This window comes from Macaca fascicularis, chromosome 4, assembly GCF_037993035.2.
Source record: "Macaca fascicularis isolate 582-1 chromosome 4, T2T-MFA8v1.1".
In the NCBI taxonomy this organism is placed as follows: Eukaryota; Metazoa; Chordata; class Mammalia; order Primates; family Cercopithecidae; genus Macaca; species Macaca fascicularis.
Window position 1 is genome coordinate 109,319,111 of NC_088378.1, and position 22,752 is coordinate 109,341,862.

At 35.1% G+C, this 22,752-nt stretch overlaps 1 protein-coding gene across 13 annotated transcripts in view; it reads left to right on the plus strand.

Annotated features, from left to right (window-relative positions):
• EYS (eyes shut homolog) overlaps positions 1-22,752 on the plus strand; it is a 413,676-nt gene that overhangs the window by 150,308 nt on the left and 240,616 nt on the right. For 5 of the 13 annotated variants that reach the window (XM_065543877.1, XM_065543889.1, XM_065543891.1 and 2 more), the window contains exon 3: positions 16,324-16,439. The exons of 3 other annotated variants lie outside the window; for them this stretch is intronic. The gene's annotated coding sequence lies outside the window, so the exon portion shown is untranslated. Of the gene's footprint in view, positions 1-16,163; positions 16,440-22,752 lie in introns of all 13 variants that reach the window. 5 more of the 13 variants (XM_065543882.1, XM_065543881.1, XM_065543880.1 and 2 more) reach the window with 5 other exon arrangements.

The following is a 22,752-nucleotide window of genomic DNA, read 5'->3' on the forward strand; positions in this document are numbered from 1 at the left end:
TTTGTATCTCTGTGTGGATATACAGTTGTTCCAGCATGATTTATTGAGTGATCTATAATTTTCCAGCTTGTCTACACTGTCATATTTATTCAATAATTAAGCTCTATATTCTGTTTCATGAGTTGATTTAAAAGGAATTAATGGAGTAAAATTATGGTATCTTACAAGCATAGCTTTTCATGTTTTGATATTCACCAGAGAAGGTTTTCCTTTCTCATTTTAGATAATGTTCCTTAAAAATATATTATTTAGTGTTTGTAACTTTGGGCTTTTGCCCCCCCTATGCATCCCATTACATTCTTTTCAAGTTTTACAAATGATCACTGAAAATTTGATTGGGATTTCTTATAATCTATAAATAAATTTAGGCATAATTGACATCTTGAATATATTAAACCCTATATCCATAAACATATGTATTCACTGATTTGGCTCTTCTTTACTGTTTCTCAAAGTGTTTCTTAAAAAAAAAAATTTAATAAAAGCTTTCTGTATAGACTGAATTTGTGCATTATACATTTTTATCAAGAGCATTTGAAAAATTTCATTATTGAACTATTGTTGTTTAGAAATGCAACTGATCATAGTATGTGGAATTTATATTATAGTGGATCTGAATATGTTACTCAGGACTATGGCTATAGGAGACCAGACTATATCATCCCAAAATAGAAAATACACTTTTTTTTGGCCTATAAGATTATTTTGAGAAAGAGCAGATATAATAGAAACTCTAAAACCAGAGTAGAAATTATACCTTTATTAGGGAAATTTACATTTGTAAAGGAAATTTGTATTTGTAAAAGTCTATCCTTCTCTGTACCTGAAAGAGTACATGACTCTAAATCATAAGATCATTTTATCTATGGAGAAGGCACTGATGTAAATCTGCAAAACAACTTTTATTCTTGTTCACCTTGCTTTTCATGGTCACCTTGCCATAACATACCTCCCAGATATCCTTCTCTTTTTTTTTATTTTTTTATTCATTTTTTATTTTTTTATTATTTTAGCTGAAGATGGTGTTTAAGCTTAAATGCTGAGCTACCCCTTTGAGAGTTGATTGCCTTGTCTTTTTTCTCAAAAATATACATGTTTGTTTTTCTCTTGTTAATCTGTCTTTTGTTACAAATGCCCCAGCTGAAAACCTAGAAGGATAGAATGAAAATGATTGTTTTTCTAAAGTGTAATATGTGTAATATATATTCTCCTGCCCCATCAAAGCAATTATTCAGTACTTATGGCAACCTTATGGAACATAACTGATGTAAATAACAAGAAACAAATGTACATGTGTAATGGAGTTTCTAAAACATATTGCCTCCAAGTAAATTTCTTTTAGAATATAAACAAAGGAACAAGTAAAAAATACATTGAAAAAAATCTTCAGTTACTTTTAATCTACTGAAGACATTCATTTTAAAAGGTATTCACTTCTATTTATTTTTAAGGCTGAAGTTTCCAGAAGCAGTCCAAACAATAATGCAAAAGGAAAGGAAAGAAAATAAACAAACCCTTCTTTTTATTGAGACTTTATTCAGTTTCCATTTCTAGATATATTGCAGAAAGAGTCCATCTCTGTTTATCTTAAAAGTTATTGGCTATTTCTTGTTGACAGTTTTAACAGATTCACTTAGAGGAACCTAACTAGACTGCTCTGTGACAGTATCAGCAGGCGTTCTTGTTATTCCCAGACCGTTTATTCCCCGAAGAAGACCACCAGAGTCCAGAGTCAAAGCTAAGCAGCAAGGATCTTTATTACAGGTTCGAACCTGGAACTCTCCCTCGCTCGTGAAACGAGACGGGCAGGAGAGCTCCCCCACTGAGCTCTGAGCAGTGTTATATAGTCTAAGAAAAGTGGGCATAGAGTTATTATACAAATCAGATATATGATTGGCTAGTGTTTGAACAAGGCGATTTGGCTAACTATGATTGGTTCCCGCCATTTCTGATATTTTGGTTCAAACTTTGAGGCGGGAGAGCAGGTTTATGGCAGCAAGAGTTTATCTTACTTAAACACGTCTTGTGACCTTGCCTCAGAACTTACAAAATCTCTGGTATGTGCAAAACAAAATCTCTGGTACGTGCAGAAAACCAGGTACTCACAGAACTTACGAAATCTCTGGTATGTGCAAAGATTAGAGAGCAGAACAAGGGTGTAGCGGGTGGGGGGCGGGTACACATCTATCTTTGTGTCCTTTCATTCTCACCCCCAGTTCAAGCAATCTATAAACCCAGCATGAGAGATCGTGATAAAAATCAGTTGTGAAACTCATACAGTGGGTGAAGTAGATAGTAACTCTGCATTTTTCATGAATTTTGAGGGGAAAAATGGCACAGTAGTTAATCACAGCATGATAACTTCAAAATGACTTGCTGATGAGTTCCCAAAAAAAGTCCTAGTAAATCATTGAAGAGTATGGAGAACCTATTTGCTAAGCATAATTTAGCATGTTTTCTGCATATGCTATTTATAAGTATGATGCTAATTCATTACCATTCTTGAGAAAGGTCTAGGCTCTTCTTTCTTTACAACTCCATTTATTTGGTAGGGAAATTGTTCAGTAATCTCAAGTATACTGGCAGAATTGGAGGAGGAAACCTATCTTCTTGATAGGTTCTTGAATACCTTTTACTTTTTCCCTAGAGGAAAATAACTTTTTTAAAATTTCCATCTGTCCCCACACACCTAGAGCTGAAAACCTGCCAGGCATTGAGGTTGGAATGAGTCCATATTTAGAATATTTGAATCTTTCTTTTGTGGCTGACTCCTCTTTCCCTCACTCCAACTCTCTTGTCCTCCCACACCAATGTAACCACTCAACAGGTTCGTTTTGCCTGCTGCCTAGATTGAGCTGATTTATCAAGACAAAGGAATTAAAATAGAGAAAGAGCTTAATTCACACAGAGCAGTCTGAAAGGAAGACCTGAGTTTTATTATTACTCAAATTAGTCTCGCCCCAAATTCACAGACTGGATATTTTTTAGGATAATTTGGCAGGTAGGAGGCCAGGGAGTGAGCATTGCTGATTGGTCGGGTTGGAGATAAAATCAGAGGGAATCAAAGCTTTCCTTTGCGTTGAGTCAGATCCTGGGTCTGGGCTACAAAACCAGATGAGCCAGTTTGTTGATTTGGGTGGGGGCAGCTGATTCATTGAGTGCAGAGTCTGAAGAATATCTTGAGCACCAATCTTAGGTTTTAAGAGAGTGGTGTTAACCCTAGGAACAATTGAAGAGGTTCAGAATCTTGTGGCCACCAGCTGCATGACTCATAAGCCATGCTTTATAATCATATGGCTAATTTGTTAGTCCTACAATGGCAGTCTGGTTCCCAGGCAAGAAGAAAATTTGTTTTTGGAAAACTCTTATTTTCACTCCTGTCCATGTAAAGAGACCACCAAATAGGCTTTGTGTGAGCAACAAGGCTGTTTATTTCACCAAGGTGCAGGCGGGCTGAGTCCAAAAACAGAATCAGAGAAGGGAGATAGGGGTGGGACCGTTTCATAGGATTTGGGTAGGTAAAGGAAAATTACAGTCAAAGGGGGTAGTTCTCTGGCGGGCAGGAGTGGGGGTCACAAGGTGCTCAGTGGGAGAGCTTTTGAGCCAAGATGAGCCAGGAGAAGGAATTTCACAAGGTAATTATCATCAGTTAAGGCAGGAACAGGCCATTTTCACTTCTTTTGTCATTCTTCAGTTACTTCAGGCCATCTGGATGTATACTTGCCAGTCACAGGGGATATGATGGCTTAGTTTGGGCTCAGAGGCCCTGACAATTATCATCTTTGTCTCAAAGTTAAACTATAAACTAAGTTCCTCACAAAGTAAGTTTGGTTTATGCGCAGGGATGAACAAGGACAGTTTGATAATTAGAAGCAAGATGGACTCAGGTCAGATCGCTTTCACTGTCATAATATTCTCACTGTGATACTTTTTGCAAATGTGATTTCATCAATGTTTTGTATACGAACATTTGTCTCTAATTCTTCAATTTTGTATTCTTGAGATAAGTCACGAGTAACTTTTGTTAATTAGAAAAGACAGGCTGACATACACAGCACTATTTCTCAACTGCTTCTCCTGAAAAAATCAAATAAGTGAGCCACTTTAGAAACAAAAGCAGCTTGGAGGACATGACCACTTAGAAATTACCTAGTCTAATTTTGTCATTGAGAAGTCATCCTTAACTCTTTTGCTATTGTTTTCTGTTTTTAATTTAAAGTATAATTTTCACTTGTATAAAACATTAACTTGTGTTAAAAAGTGTATTTAATTCTTTAAATAGCCAATGAGGGGGCCATGGGCTCTTGGTCCCTTAAAGAGTCACTGAAAAATCCCTGACATGAGGCAGATAGACTAATAAGAAAAAATGACATACAGATGTATTTAGTCTATATACACAGAAGCCTTTAAAATGAAGAGCCGACTTTCCAATGAGTTATGAGAAAGCTTATATACCATCTTGAGGTTACAAAAAACAAAACAAAACAAAACAAAACAAAACAAAACGGTGGGAGCTCAGATTCTGGTAAAACAGGTTATGGGAGAGGGGAGAAGAGGAATTCTATTGAGGGACAATAAATGGTTTCTAGGGAGGAATGAATGGATATGGATCAGGAACAGAGATTAACTTATAAATAGTTCTCTTGGGGATTTAAATGATCCTCAGAGACAGTCGTCATAATTGTAAAACGGATTGCTCAGGTGTGGTTACTCTTAGTCTTCTTTTCTGCAATAATGAGATAATAGGGAGGGGGAAGAAAAAACAATTGTTCGTATAGGTGGGAAAACAGAAACATCAACATCTGTAGGAGAGACAAGGAGAGGTGGGGAAAAATCAGAGAACTTGAGATTCATCTTCAGTTCAGCATGTCAAAATGCCATATTTTGAGGTATTGTTTTCTGAGCCACAACACTAGCAAGCCAGTTAGGCAAGTACGAGTTCACTTAAGGACCCAGAAACTTGGGGGCAATATTCAAAGATGGTATTTGAATAAGATACCTAACTTAGAAAAGTAACTGGTTAAAGTCCTGCATAACTATAAATCCGCTAGGGGTTATCTTATGTACTAGCAAAATTTATTTTAATTGGTCCAAAAACTAGAGGTTAACATATAACTTCACCAAGTGTAAGGCTTTCATTAATAACAAATATCAAAATAAAATAATAATACATTTCCTAGAAACCTAAATAATCCTTACTGGACTTGAATTTTTGAAGCAATCCTTCAGTGGAATATTAGAAGACATTCAGCCATCATCTGGCCTTATTTAAAAAGCTGCATCATTTTTATTACCTAATCTTTTCAGACAAATTTGACAGCTTAGAATGTTGACTAATATATATTTAATAAACATCAATTTATAACTTAAAATATTTTACTTCTTTTTATTACTATACAAATATAAATACTTTATCATTTCATTTGGGTCACCATTTTAGAAAACGTATCTGTTAGAACAGAATACCACAGACAGGTAACTTATATTTAATATATGTATATATTATATATATATGTGTGTGTGTGTATATATTTTTTATTCATACACGTATATATTTCTGACAGTTCTAAAGAGTGGGCATTCCAAGATTGAAGTGCCTGGATCTGGTGACAGCCTTCTTGCAATGTTTTCTCATAGCAGAAGGTGGAAGGACAAGAGAGAGCAAGAGCAAGAAGGGACTGAGCTAGTTTTTATAACAATCCATTCACACAATAACAACATTAATCCATTCATGAGGGCAGAGCCCTCATGATCTGAGCACCTTTATTTGGCCCCACCTACCAACACTTGAATTGGGGAGTAAGCTTCTAACACATGAACTTTGGGGGGACACATTAAAATCATGATGACTTGCTAAGTAATTTAACTGATGTTTTTGTGGTAAACTCCTTTTCTTTGATTTTTAAAAATGCAGTCATATTGTTATTTTGAACTGTCTGTTGATTTCTGAACAAACTCTTTGGATATGATTTTTTAAACTACTAAATCGTGTAAACCTAGAGAAGAAGGAAACTCTGAAGTCATTGTGTATAATTTTCTTACTTTTTAGATGATGAAATTTAGTCTCTAACAAGTTAAGTTAGCTTCTTAAGGTCATAGAGCTAGACTGATAACACCATGATAAAATATAGAAGTTTTTAGTTGTTTGTTTTTGTTTTTTAACTTTTATTACTGGTGGCAAGTCTGGGTAGACTGCAGTCCTCAATTGTTGTCTTGTTGAGAGAAAGAATTCAGCCAAGACACAAAAGTAGATTTAAGGCAGAAATGAGAGTCTATTGATGCAAAGAAAAATACACTTGGAAGAAACCAAGTGGGCAACTCAAAAGATTGAGTGCCCTACCTGATTGTTGGTTCAAGGCTCTTAAAGAATTGCTATTTCCTGTTCTTCTTTTATTCCAAGTCTTATCCCCTCATCCTTTCCCTTATATGGGCTGTTGGCTAATCACTGAATGCTCAGTGACTTGCCAGTATACTGGAGGAGCTGCATGTGCCATTTGGTGGTTGAAGTTACAGACATGCTCTCTTGGGGAAATTTTTCCCTTACCAGTCTAATGCACCTGGTGGAAGGTCAAACTCCACGAATTTGACCCTTACTGTACACACCTGTACATGTCCCCAAGGAAAGTCAAATTCCACCATTTTACCATTTACTGCACATGCCTGAACAACTTTGCTCAATCCTTCCTTTTCTTTTCTTTTCTTTTCTTTTTTTTTTTAATACTTTAAGTTCTGGGATACATGTGCAGAACGTACAGGTTTGTTACATAAGTATACACGGGCCATGGTGGTTTGCTGCACCTATCAACCCATCTACATTAGGTATTTCTCTGAATGCTATCACTCCCCTTGACCCCCACCCCACAACAGGCCCTGGTGTGTGCTGTTCCCCTCCCTGTGCCCATGTGTTCTCATTGTTCAACTCCCACTTATGAGTGAGAACATGCAGTGTTTGGTTTTCTGTTCCTGTGTTAGTTTGCTGAGAATGATGGTTTCCAGCTTCACCCATTTCCCTACAAAGGACATGAACTTGTCTTTTTTTAATGGCTGCATAGTGTTCCATAGTGTATTTTCTTTATCCAGTCTATCACTGATAGGCATTTGGGTTGGTTCCAAGTCTTTGCTATTGTGAACAGTGCCACAATAAACATACATGTGTATGTGTCTTTATAGTAGCATGATATATAATCCTTTGGGTACATAAACAGTAATGGGATTGCTGAGTCAAATGGTATTTCTGGTTCTATATCCTTGAGGAATTGCCACACTGTCTTCCACAATGGTTGCACTAATTTATACTCCCACCAGCAGTGTAAAAGCTTTCCTATCCCTCTACATCCTTTCCAGATATTTTTAATGATCACCATTCTAACTGGTGTAAGATGGTATCTCGTTGTGGTTTTGATTTGCCTTTATCTAATGACTAGTGATGGTGATTTTTTTTGATATATTTTTGGGTGAATCAATGTCTTTTTTTGAGAAATGTCTGTTCATATCCTTTGCCCACTTTTTAATGGGGTTGTTTGTTTGTTTTAAATTTGTTTAAGTTCATTGTAGATTCTGGATATTATCCCTTTGTCAGATGGATAGATTGAGACCAATTTCTTCCATTCTATAGGTGGCCTGTTCACTGTGATGACAGTTTATTTTGCTGTGCAGAAGCTCTTTAGTTTAATTAGATACCATTAGTCAATTTTGGCTTGTGTTGCCATTGCTTTTGGTGTTTTAGTCATGAAGTCTTTGCCCATACCTATCTCCTGAATGGTATTGCCTCGGTTTTCTTCTAGGGCTTTTATGGTTTTAGGTTTTATGTTAATATCTTTAATCCATCTTGAGTTAATTTTTGTATAAGGTGTAAGTAAGGGGTCCAGTTTTAGTTTTCTGCATATGACTAGCCAGTTTTCCCAACACCATTTATTAAATAGGGAATCCTTTCGCCATGGCTTGTTTTTGTCAGGTTTGTCAAAGATCAGATGGTTGTAGATGTGTGGTGTTATTTCTGAGGCCTCTGTTCTGTTCTATTGGTCTATATGTCTGTTTTGGTACCAGCACCATGTTGCTTTCGTTACTGTAGCCTTGCAGGATAGTTTGATATCAGGTAGTGTGATGCCTCCCACTACGTTCTTTTTGCTTAGGATTGTCTTGGCTATATGGGCTCTTTTTTGGCTCCATATGAAATTTAATGTAGTTTGTTTTTTGTGTTTTTTTCTAATTCTGTGAAGAAAGTCAATGATAATTTGATGAGAATAGCATTGAATCTATAAATTACTTTGGGCAGTATGGCCATTTTTTTCGATATTGGTTATTCCTATCCTTGAGCACGGAATGTTTTTCCATTTGTTTGTGTCCTCTCTCATTTCCTTGAACAGTGGTTTATAGTTCTCCTTGAAGAGGTCCTTCACATCCCTTGTAAGTTGTGTTCCTAGGTATTTTATTCTCTTCATAGCAATTGTAAATGGGGGTTCATTCATGATTTGGCTCTTTATTATTGGTGTATAGGAATGCTTGTGATTTTTGCACATTGATTTTGTACCTTGACACTTTGCTGAAGTTGCTTATAAGCTTAAGGAGATTTTGGGCTGAGACTATGGGGTTTTCTAAATGTACAATCATGTCATCTGCAACATATTTGCTCAATTCTTAGGATTTTATTGGGAGTTGTGGCCCACAATTAAAGGGCCACCTGACAATTGCAAGACAGTCACCTGACATTACTTTGGGGCCCTATCCTTCCCTACTATTGTCTGCCTATCTACTACTCTAACTTCATAGCAAACTTGAATCTGATTCATGGTGTTAAGTGTCATAAATTAGTTAACTAAATCTGTATATTCTCTGTGTACAATGTCATAATGGTTGTCAATCGGAAAGTGGGGTTTTCTTTCGAAAAAAAAAATAACTGCATAATTAACTTTTGGAGATTGTTAGTCTTAATTTAGTTACATATTTTAAAAGAGATACTATGCTTTATAAAATATTGCTGAAATTGAATGATTTTCTATAACAAGTTTTGATCATAAATGAAAATGTAGCTGAATATTAAATTAGCAAAAATAAAAATATAACATAATTTTATATTATTTTTCTCCTGCAAATACTCTGTAATGTGACTACATATTTAGTGAATGAACTTGAAATAATTATTGAATATTCTACTGAGTTTCTGAGTATTTTGATTTAATTTTGCAACTGGTATAATTGATAATGAATTACTGTATCCTTTTCACTAAAACTTTGGCAGCGTTTTGTGTTGAAATGAGTATGTACTAAACTAGGAAGCTGGAGACATAAATTCAAGTTCTTCTTACAATCCAGGGCTTGTTATATAATTGTTTGAACAATTTATTCAAATTCTGTCAACTGTAATTTCTTTATCAGTAAAATGAAGCAGTTGGATGAAAGGATACTTAATTCTTTCTAGAACTAACATTGTATGAATTCTGTAAATGTTGATGAAAAAGTGGTACTATAGGGCTCCCTGGCTTAGAATTCATTCAGGCAAAAAAAGTATCATTTTATTAAACTTGATGCATCAATGATCAGTATCAGCTTCAAACCACCTACAGATATTATAATTGCTTTGGAAGTCTTAGCCAATTAATACCACATTTTTACAAAATTATTTAAACTGTACTTCATGCAGAGGACTGTTAAAATCACAGCACATTTTTAAAGTTACCAAAGGAAACTTTTACAACTGGCTATTGAAATAAAATTAACTGAATTAGCACAGTATTTATTTCATTTCATTTCAGTCAGGCAAATTATATATAAGTCATACCTACTGAAGGCATTCTGTCCCTGTGAAATTTAAAATAAAATTGGCTCAAACTTTATATATTTTGGGAAATTGAGAGCCCTGACTAACTATCTCCAGAGTCTTGCTATGTGGAGGTCCAGGGAACATGGTATACCTACTTCAAGATTCCTTTGTTTATTAAATTTGGAAGATTTCTGATATTTCAGGGGTTTTTTTCACTTATTTCATTCTTTCTATGCTGTTCTTATATTAACTACAAATTTTGGATAACAGTATGGGAATACACTACAATAAGTTATAGGTGACTATTAAAATATGTTAACTATTCCTCTTAAAATTGTTTGGCTATGACCCCATGGATGATATGTACTCTGCTATGTTTTCTTATTAAGCTGCCTCATTCGAATTTGATGTTTTCTTGTCTTTGGTTAGCTCACATCTGATTTTTGTTCCTGATATTTGCTGATAACTTTTTGCAAATATAAAATGTCAAATTGTCTCTTGAACAAACATAGCTTCTTCCAGAGGGAATATAGTAGTCAGATAGTAGACTAATTTTTTTTTTGTATTTACTAAACATGCATGCTATATGTGTATATGGTGTATATGGTAATTTTCTATAATTATCATATACAAAATTATTATATACACATATAGCATGTTTATATAATATACAAAAATTTGTGAGAAAGTTGGTGCAGAAATTACGATATTGTAAAATATTTACATTAAAATACTGTATTTTTATAACCATTTAACTAATTTAGAAAATTACTTTCTGATAAAAAATATTAAATGTTATATAAAATTCTGCTTATTAATGCTAACTAAGTACTATTCATAGTATGAATCAGCACTTTCAAGATTATAATAACATGTATTTTAAAAGATTTGTAATAGAAGTAGAGTAGTGGTTTTCATTGTTTTTGCATTTCTAAACCCAAAAAGTATTTTGAAAAACTATTGACAACCCTACATATTTTTAAGATGTCATCTAAAATTTATTAGTTTAAATATTTGGAAGGTGGTAATTTCTAAAACATCGTACATATTGACACTTAAAAATAAAACTGTTGCATTACCTTTTGAACATATCTAAAAGATACCATTTAATACATGCCATTACCCATTTAGAAAAGCAAAATAAGACACACAAACATGACATACCTGGAAGTTAACAATTAGGTCAATAAAAAATGTAAGAGATAATAAGGATCTGAATTCAATGGCAAATGAAATAGAAAAGGGGGACTGCACTATAAATATTTGAGAAATAGAACTAATAAAGGGAGTCTTGAGAGAGAAGTAAATGGTGACTCAGGAAGTCTCTTCAGCTAATTGGGACCATTAAAGGTTTAGGTTTGGTTAATGGAAAGATTCATTTGCCTAAGCAGATTTTGTGTTATAGACCGTAATGTTAATAGTAGAGCTTACGTAAAAATATGCAACATGAAGTTTTAAATTATCTCTGCCTATGGATGGCAATCTAAGATGTGGGTTCCAACTTGCCTATAGAAAAATAAATGCCGCTGGAGGCAAAGTTGATTGTCAGCCTTAGCAGGAGATAACATTGACGCTCTGGGTCTTTCCAATCACATTTTCATTAGTATTGTCCGCAAGATAAAGAGTAAATTCAAGAGCAAACAACTTTTAATCTGAGAATATCTGTGAATTATCCAAGGTACCAACAATCAAAATAAGAGATAATGAAAAAATAACAAAGTACTAACAGGTCTTTAAAAAAAAAATCTTCAGGCTTGAAGATTATGGCTAGACCATTGGTTGTCAAATCTCTCTGCAACTTAGAACCACCTGAAAGCTTTAAAAAATATAATGACATGGATGTACCCATAGAATAAGAAGATACTGTGTATGGGCCAGTATATATAATACGCATACTCATACTCTTTAATGTAAATGTGCTTTGTATATTCATTATATTACACAAATTCATTATATATATTCATTTAATACACTTTAACTTAAAGGTTGTGTGCTTTTGGATGCTTCAGAAAGAATAAAAAATGTGAAAGACATCAGAATTGTGTCTGCCTATGAATGGCAGAGATGCATGCCATCATTTCAGTGCACGTTGAACAGTATTTTCTATACAATGAGTAAAAGTCTTGCTTAAATACACACACATACATCGCATACACACACGTACTTCTGAAGTGAAATTTACAAAATCATGGACACCAAGAACAGTCTAACACCTTTTTTGTGTCCTGCAATAGATACAAGTTTTGAATATTGTTATTACATAATTATATATAATTATATTATATATAATATGCAATATATAATAATGTATTATATGTTATATGTGATATATAAATAATGCATTATTATATGCTATATTAATAATATATTATATATTACATGTTATATTAATAATACATATTATGTCATATATTATATATTATAATTGTATATAATTATAATTATTATATTTTATAAAACAATATAAATATAAGTATAAATATTATTACCAAGTGTCATAGTGATTGATATTATCTTAGTATGAATGAATGAATATTAGCATCTTAGAATATTAGTAAATGCAGCTTATAGTTTGTCAATGTTTTGAGTAATAGATATAATGTAGGATATGATCATTATAAATATTTGACAAATATAAACTACAAAACTGAAATACATTGTTTAATATCATTTTAAAAAGTCATCAAAGTGATATATTTTAAGGAAACTAGAAAGTATTTTAACTAACACTGCAATAAAAATCTTTGAACTAAGTTTTAAAATTTAAAGGACTGTATATTCCAAATTAATGCTGTTTGAAAGGTACAAGTTAAAATATACATCAAAAATTAGATATAAAGTAATTTTCAGTACCATAAACTCAAAAATTGGGCAACATTATTGGAAAAGTTTTATAACTATATTATTTGTGTATCAAAATATCTAGAGATATAATTAATGAAATAAACATGGTATTTAAATGATAATTATTCAGAAAATTGCTCAACTGTATACTTTATTTGGTAAACTATGGTAAAAACATAGTATTTCATCTTGTTTTATTAACAGTTAACTGAGATTGAGTTCTTCCTGTTTGGGTGTGGATATTAAGACGCAAAGATGAAAAATTATATTTACGCCCATGAAAAACCTTACGGCCTAATCTTGGGGAGTGAATATGTAGCAATCATTTCTGTACCTGCAGAAAAACAACCCAGTAGTTACATAGAAAATCTATTGGGAGTGACCAAAAAACAAACATTTTTCTTTCCTTTCTTTTCTTTTTTTCTCTTTTTGAGATAGTGCTTACTCTTGTACAGGCTGGAGTGCAGTGACGTGATCTCAACTCACTGCAACCTTGGCCTACCAGGTTTAAGCAGTTCTTGTGCCTCAGCCTCCAGAGTATCTGGGATTACAGGCATAAGCCACCATGCCAAGCTAATTTTTATGTTTTTAGTAGAAATGGGGTTTTGCCATGTTGACCAGAAAAAAACTAAAGACTGATCTCAAATTCCTGGCCTCAAGTGATCTGCCCGCATCAGCCTCTCAAAGTGTTGGGATTACAGGGATGAGCCACTGCACCCAGCCTGCTTTTATTTATTATGCTTAGGTTTTTATTTATTATAGCTTCTCTCTTTATTCTATTTCATTTATTATGGATTTTGTATAATATCAACTTTGATGTTTCTAAACATAATTTAAAGAACTGTGATATTATTAAAAGTGGGAAATTCTTTAAAATCTTCCATTTCATCAAACTCTCTCTTATTATAATTAAGGAAACTAGGATATGGTGAGGTTGTGACTTTTCTGGAGTTATGGAGCAAAAGTGTTGGACTAACCTAGATTTGCTATTGTCAGAATTATCCTCTGTGTGTTCTCCGCACATAGGCCAGGCTGATGCATTTGCAGAATGAATGACACGGCAGTGCATCTTGGGGTCAAGTAGAAAGGTAATTTCGTTCAGTCCCATTTTTCTTTTTGCTATATCCGAAGTTGTGTTTCTTGCTATATTCTTGTTATTCGTCTTCTTGGTGGCAGTGGCGGCTCATCTGGAACAGCTACTACGCGGAAGCCAGATGCATCAGAGGAGGCTTGACTGGGGATGTGCAATCTGTGGAGCTGGTAGGGGCTGGGAACAAGCAGGAGTCCAGTATTTCCCGGTGCAGCGGCAGCCACCCAGCTGTGACTCCTGACCCAGATATCCCTGTGCTCTTGTGGGTCTGGGAAACCCCTTACCCCTGCAGGTTCGTAAGTGCCTGCTCCTGCTCTCTGGCCTCTCCCCACTCCCAGCTCCTGCTTCAGCGTAGAGCAAAGTTGTGGCCAAGCCTGGGCACCTTCGTAAGCCAGCCTGGTGTGCACACACTCAAGGCTGTGCTGACATACCACCCTCCCTGCCGCCTTGACCCCTTCCAGGCTTTGGGCGCTGGTGAGCTTGGGAGGGAGGCCAGGTGTCAGAGGTCAACTGGGTGCTGGCCTTCATTCGCCCCTTGGCACTGACAGCCTCGGTGCCCTGGATGGCATGTTGATGGCAGCAGGAGGCAGACAGGTTCCTAGACAGGAAAAAAAGGCTCCAGTGAAACCCCACCTTCAAGCAAGAGCAATGGACAGCCTGAAGTCTGGGGGCTCGGATGCAGGTTCTGGATGGAGTCTGTGACCAGAGTGAGAACTTAGGGTACTTTTCCCAGGTCCTCCCACTGCCATCCATGAACCAATCAGCATGGATTTCCTCCCTGGTGAGCTCATAAAAACCCCGGGTCTCAGACTCAGCCAGACTCAGACACTCTTCTTGATGACCTCCCTGCAGGTAGGAGCTACCCACTTCAAGTCTCCTCTACACAAAGACCTGTCTGTGGAAAGGAGTTACCCATTTTGGGTCTCCTGAGAGCTATTCTGTCACTCAATAAAACTCCTCTCTGCCTTGCTCGCCCTCCAGTTGTCAGCGTAACCTCATTCTTCTTGGATTCAGGAAAAGAACTCAGGACCCATCAAACCTCAGGAGTGAAAGGAGCTCTAACATGTTCCTGGCTGGCTTGCTGAGCTGTAGGTGATTATGCACTCCCAGACTGTAACAGTGAAGAGTGGCATTTCTTCTGAGAGCCCAGACCTCAGAGCTCCACGAGCCAGGGTTGTGGCATGTTGTAACACCCTCTTTGGGGCCCCACAACTCCTGGCATCTCCGAGCTCTCAGCTGCCACTGTGTTCTGCTCCTCTGGATACTGGTGCCTACAGCAGAGACTGTTTGTGACTTGTTGTACATCTAGTCCAGATGTAGCCTCACACAAACTCGCACCTGTGCCTGCGCCTGGAGCTGCCTGCCCCACTGCAGTAGCTGGCGTGCCTGCCTGTACGCAGTGGCTGGACCCTGCACTCGCTCACACACACATCTCTCACCACTCTGTACCTGGCTCAGCCTTGGCAAGTGTGGGATCTGGGCTGACAGTGTGAGATGAGTGATGCCTGCTGGGCTGGGTGGGCAGAACAAGTCTAGCAGGTGCCAGCAAATTTCAAGCAGAGGCTTCACCAGTCACAGAGGTGTCTGGCTGGTGAAGTGACACCCGAAGGATCTTGTGACATTGTTTTAATTCTTATTATAATTTACTTTGGAATATCAACAATTTATCATAACTATACCATCTGTACATTTTTAATGACTAAAGTCTCTTTATATTGATTTCAAAACAGTTCTTAATATACTGAAACCAGATCTATGACATATATTATTACCATATACTGTTACAATACAAATAATAGTATTTGTTTTCTGCTTTTATTATCCAAATTTTCCTAAGAATTAAATATATGTGATATTAGAGACAATTTTAAAACACATTAAGAATTATATTAATTAAGTTATATGGAATTCATATGAAAAGATAATAACAATGGACAAGATAAAAGTAGCAGCAGCCTTAAGTGAATTGTTGCAAAATTAAGTCAAGATACACCTGAAAAAACTAGACATATTACAATAAAATTTTGAGGATATTAAAATTTATAATGCCCATGGAGCTAATATTGCTAATATTTTTTTTCTGAAAATAGCTACATTATTATTATATGATATTTTAAAGATTTTATCAATTAAGATAATATTTTCTTTAGAGAAGTGCATACTGGATAAGTTACTCAATCTTCCTTAAGATTCTTTCTCTGTCTGTAAAATAGGAATGATATCTCTCTTACATGGACTTTATTTAATTAAAATGAGACATCTCATGTAATATCACTAAAAGAGGATCTGACACATGTGAAACCTTCAAAATTCTCTCTTAGTCACACATACATACACACACACACACACACACACACACACCCAGCAGTCTCCCTCCACATATTAAACAGTAAAGCTGAAAGGGAAATTTTATGAATTCAAGTATACATATTTAAAAAGAAATAAATGGGGTCTTTCTGTGTTGCCTAGGCTGTCCTCAAACTCCTAGTCTCAAGCAATCCTTCTGCCTCAGCCTCCTGAACAGCTGGGACTACAGGTGTGTGCGCTGCACCCAACTTAATAGTTTAAGTATTATAGGTTGGTACCAATAATGTGAAAATGACCCCCTAAAAAAGTATTTTTTTTTCAGGTGGAAAAAGAAAATAGTTAAAGATATAAAGAAAAATGTGGCAACAATATGAAAAAGGACCATTGAGCAAAGCCAGAACAGCATAGACCAAAGGAAATATAATGTGAGCCACAAAGGCAAGCTGTTTATGCAACTTTAAAATTTCTAGTAGCCATGTTAAAAAAAGTAAAAATAAAAGTAAAATTAATTTTAATTATATATTTGATTGATTCCAATATATTTTAAAAGTTTCAGTTGCCTTATTGAGATATTTTACGGTATTCACCTTTTTACTGTTTTTGAAAATCTGTATTTTTAATACTTACAGCACACCTGAATTTGAACTCTTCAAATTTTACATGTCTAATAGTGACTATTCATTATTGTCTCAGACAGTTCATTTCTAAAATGTAAATTAGAGTCTCAAAAACTAATTACAAAAGTAATAAACAGTCATTAATTTGCCAACAAAATTTGGCTAGACTACAATGAAGTGTGAGTGTTTTAAGACTAAAAAATATTTGAACCAGCTTCTGTGAGTAATCACAAGTTAAAAGTAAAATTAAATTACAGTATAAATGCTTTCAATAAAAGTATCAAATGCAGTTTTATGCAAAGCAAAAATTAAATATATAAACATTATTTTTTATTGAATAAATGTATAATAATAAAAATATATTGCTAAGTAATATGAACTAACATATTGTGAAAAAATAAAGGGCTAAATAGATCATTTAAGCAGTCGTATGCATTGTAAAAGATAAGAGAAGAAATAAAACTCTAGGTGGTAAATTTATTTCTTACTACACCTTCAGGAATGTTATTTGGCAATTTATAAATCTATTAAAGTGGAATTGCTAGTAATGGTGTGAAGTAAATTCAGTTTATTTCACAAAGTAGAATGAATTAGTTTATTTCATGGTCGTTTTAGGTGTACCATAAAGATAATGAAAACATAAATTTTATTATTTGGTCAGAAATCAGTTTTATTACTTTTGATTGATAGTGACTATAACTATCAAATTCTATAGCCTGATGATCATCTTGGGTTTGTGCTCTGAAATTTGCTTTGAAACAGTGTTTGGAATATAATTACACCAGGTACAATTTGAATTGTTTCTTTTTTTTTTTTTCCTTGTGAAAAGTTACAGTACAAAATCAATATTTTTATGATCAAGAAGAAATTGAAAACAATATATGAATGCTTAATTGTGCAAATTAAGAGTTTTGTTGTGAAATATATGTTGAGGTCCTGGGATATTTCTAACTTTAATTGTGGTGCACTGTTTGCACTGACTTAAAGCCTTCTACTCCTTCTTGGCTAGACATTGCTTTCTGTAATTAGCCTTTGTGAAATTTTATGAATCAGGAAACAGAAGGCCATTATTCACTTAGTAATCTTTCTGATAGGGCATTGCTATTTTTAACTGAGAACTTTATCTATTCAACAAATAATTGAGTATCTGCAAAATGTGAAGTACTCAGTCTTGTATCTGGGGAAAATGGTGAAGAGGACAGAAAGCAAAAGTAGTATATAGTAATTACTATGGAAGGCAGATAGATAAGTAGGCAAATATGGCATAGCATGACAAAGTTATGGAAACTGTAATAGAGTGAACATACAGGAAAAGCATCTACCAAAACAAGATGGACTAGGAAAGGATTCTTAAAAGAAAAGGGAATATTTTCTTGATTGATATCAGTATAAAAGCAAGCCAAAAAATAAAGAAGGAGGTTGAGAGAAAGTTCAGGAAAGGGATTGTTGAATTAATTTCTTGTTCAAGGATACAATAATAAAAATGCAGTCAAATAATTTCTTGGTAGGTGTTAGAAAATACCATGTAGATACTAAATCTTTGAAAAACCCTTACAGGAAAGGGAAAGTGCCTTTGTATCTTTGGGCTGCTATAACAAGTACCATTTGTATCTTTGGGCTGCTATAACAAGTACCATAGCCTGGGTGGCTTATAAACAACAAAAATGTATCACAGTTCCAGAGGCTAGAAGACAGAGATCATCGGGTGGCAGGATGATTAGAACCTGGTGATGAAGTGCTTCAGATTGCCAATTGCCGTCTTCTCATATCCTTACATGGCAAAAAGAGAACTAGTGAACTTTCTGGTGTTTCTTCCATAAAGGCAGAGCACTCATGACCCAGTTACGTCTCAAAGGTACCATTTCCTAATATCACATGGGTGATTGGAATTTCATCTTGTGAATTTTGGAAGGACACATATTTTAAGTCCATAACAGAAAGGTCTCTTTCCACTGACATATTTTTTAAAGATTTTATGTATTTTGATTAATGTATATGATCATGTAATAATAAATAACTTCCTTTATTTAAATGTAAAAGTCAGCCTGAGATTTGGACATTATCAATTGCTTAAAAAGCAGTACAGAACACCACATGTTCTAATACGTTGGCAAAAATTAACTACATATAACTCATCATTATTTTATAAAAATTATTGTGGTGTTTAAGTTTTTGTTTTGTTTTAATTTATTTTTAGAAGCAAGATTTCTAAGTGTTAATCATAATAAGGAACTGGTAAATTTTCATCAAATTAACAATAACAAAAGTCTCATAGGTAAACCTTTTGTTTCCTATTAATATAATTTGCCTCCCTAGTACAATATCACTCTAAGATATAAATCATTGAATTCTCTGTGCTTGTTTTAGACAGAAGTACTGACAGGAGCATAATCCAGATTTTTGTTTTGGACGCTGGACATAGCCTCCTGTTTATCACTTTGCTTTCATGTTTCTACACAGTTTTACATTTTCCTTTTATTGAACAAAACATTAAGATCTATCCTATATCCCATGAAAGGAACCTCAGTGATATATTGTGATCTTCTGTTGCCTACAGTGACTTTTCTAAACTGTTTCTGATTACTGGATCCTTTTCACATTACAATATGCTGTTTCAGATGAAGCCGCTTGGCAAAAATAAAACATGTCAGGTTATCATTTTAGGAGGATATCACTATAGAGGTGAATTTATATTTTTCTAACGATTTTTGTCAGAATGACTTCAGCAGAGCTGTGGACATAGAAACTTAAAAACAGTGAATTAATCTGCCATCACCTGCATCATATAAATTCAGGTGAGATGCTAATTCCAATACCTTGTTCCCAAAACAAAAGTGCTGATTTGAATCAATACTTCATTTAAAAGACACAAAAAATAGTGAATATATTTTTCATTAATGCAATTTCCTCAGTATTTGGCTTCATTTTTTAAAATAAGTACCTTAGAATTGAAAGGATTTTGCCTCTGATCACAAATTTGCATCTCATAATTTCTGGCAATTTTCGTTACTCCTTTTATTTTGAATCTTAGGTATAATATTAAAGATAATTATATTAGTATTATCACAGTTTGAGAGTAAATTAAATTTTAAAATGTTTTGAACCCCTTGTGAGAAAGATGCCACATTCCCATTAGTATGACACATAAACATCTTATCCATTTGTTCCTGGGTATTAAATAAATTAAATTGCCAAAGAGAATGCATCTGCACATGATTAATAAATTGAAAATTTATTCAGCTTCAGCTATGTGTATAGTGTCATTCTGGACATATGAGAAATTCAGCAGGTCTTCAAATGTTACCTACTGAATTGGCAGCTTGTGCAGTATTTGAAAAGAAAATTACAGTTTAAAGTAAAATTATTTAAAATAATTTGAATCATCAAGTCAATTTCCTTTTCGTGTTAAGTATAACTATTACAAGATTTTTAAAAGCAAACTCCTGTTAAAATGTCTTGAACCACTTGAGAGAACAATGTTTATTTCTTAGTTAGTGGATTTTTACTTCTAATAAAGATGGATCACTTTTGCTTAGGGTCACTGAAAAAGTTCCAAATAAGTGTAAAAACAATCTTTAAAGACAGCATAAAGCTAGCAAAGTAGTCAAGACAACAAGTTTGAGATGCCATGAAAGATAAAGGATAAGAAGTAAGTCTGGATTCTGAATCCATTTTGCCTTGAGGTTTTTCCCTGATCAGAAAGATGTAGTAGAGTCAGATGTTAACTTTTAACAGGCTTAGGGGAAAATCAGGTTCAGCTACAAAAGGGCTCAGTGAAAAATGATGGATGGGAGTGGGCAAAAAGCTTCTGCCTAGTCATTTGGGGAATTCACTGTACCATTGCTGGTGCTGGGAGGACAGTTGCCACCTTGGCCTTCCCTGAGACATTTCTGGCCAACTCCAGAGCCCAATCCTCCCTGCATTCCAGACCAGGACATCTGCATGGTGGAACCTGGATCTCCCTGACTAATGTAATCTGTAGCTGTTCTGGCCAATGGGCGGCAGCCATTGAAGCACCAGATCAGGAAGGACAAGGATAGGCAGACAGGGTTGACTGGGAGCAGCTGTCAGAAAAATTCTTCCGGAGGAGAAAGGGAGGTTGGAAAAAGATATGAGCTGACACATTAAGCCCCCAGTATATCATATGTTGCCCCAGCAGACTTTATGAACACTAATTCAAAAATAAATATTTTAAGAATTTCAACAATGTAATTGAAGAAAATTAAACCTTAAATATAAGCCCTTCACTGTGTGGTACCCTGTGGGACTGCACTGGGCACATGTTCATAAAGACAGCCCTAGGAATACAACAGAGAAGGTCTTTATAGCAACTACACAGCTACAAGCACAAAGGCAGAGACACGCAGCAGTAATGAGCAGGGGTGTGATCTCATAAAATGTTATTTACCAAACAGGAAGGCAGGCATATATGGATTCAAGCTACAGTTTACCACATTCTAGTATAGAGCATAACAAAGTAGAGCCAAAGTATTTTAGAATAGTTTATAAAGGAAACATACTGCATCTCTAACTCTCCCCATGGGCATTGTGTGATGTAGCTTTAAGTCTCTGCATTAGATTTAGTTAATACATTGTCTGCTATAAAATTAGTTACAGATGGTTGTAGTAAGATCTATTAGCCCAGGAATATCTGCTACAGCAAGCATCCTCAGCCCCCAGAGCAGGGACAAGTACCTGTTTTTATCCATTTAGGAACCAGGACTCATAGCACGAGGTGAGGGGAGGGTGAGAGAGCATTACTGCCTGAACTTTGCCTCCTGTCGGATCAGGGGCGCATTAGAGCCTCACTGGTATGCAAACCCTATTGTGAACCGCACGTGTGAGGGATCTAATGCCTGTTGATCTGAGGTGGAACACTTTCATCCTGAAACCACCCTCCTCTCCCATCTGGCGGAAAAATTGTCTTCCAGGAAACTGGTCCCAGGTGCCAAAAAGGTTGGGAACCACTGGGCTACAGAACATCAATAGCACAACTGCTTCCTCGGGCATAAAGCTGAATTAGTCTTTGAGCAAGTTTGAGTTGAATTGTCCGTGTATTTGTATCCTGAGAATGCTGCAGCAGGGCTTCACAGGGTGGGTTTAATACTCAGCAAATCTTATACCATGGAACAGTTGCAAAAAATTGAAGTGAGTTCATAAGGAGAGGCATGAATTTAGATTATTGGGTTGAAATTGAAAAGAGTACAATCATAGACAAGAGGTGGAGCTAAGAGCCAGGAATCAGACAGATACGGAATTTCTTGGAAATGGATTGGGACAAAGGAACAGATTGAATCGCTATGGAAACGTCCATTGGATAATTCCTTTGCAGTACAACTTAAAAATAAAAATGTACATTTACTTTTCAAGAGGTACTACTGTGCTGGGTCTATAGCAGTCTGCAGTTCTTATGAAATGACTTAATTAATTCAGTTGTTAAAAGCTTTGACAAGTTGCAATTTTTTAATGTCCTATAAAAATAATAATGAGAAAAAAAATTTGCCATAATTGATAACCTAACTGATTCAGTGAATACAGGTTTATGGAATTTACCTTCAATTTAGCAAACTAGAATTCAAATAATCACAAATAATGAAAATATATTTCATTTCCTAACATAAGTATCTTTCTTTATCAGTAAATTCTGCATTAAGTATGATGATGTCACATTACTTATTTGTAGAATAGTTATTTGGACATTTTCACTTTTGTGGTTTGTTAATAGCAGACAGCACCACTATTTTTATAATTTAAGAATAAAATATCTACCAAAGTCTGAGTCAAAGTTCAGGGGCCTGGGTGAAGGAGAGAAGTCTGACTAAACTTTGATTAAGTTTTATCTAAATTTGTCAGTGGGGAAAACAGTTCAACCAACCATTTATGAGATAAAGAATGGGAATTTGGAGAGTCTGTCTAGCCTTGTCAAGGTAAATAAGGAGGCCTCTGTATCTGTTTAAATCATATTGGGAAGAGTGTTTCAGAAGCTGTTGCCCAAATCACAAAATGATTAGGAAGATTTCTTGACATTCTCTGTTTCAGGGAGTCATAGGGCTTAGGCAAATTGCAACATTGTCACTATAACCAATCACATTTGATTCCCTCAACCTGAAAAGAACAACAACAACAAAATTCCA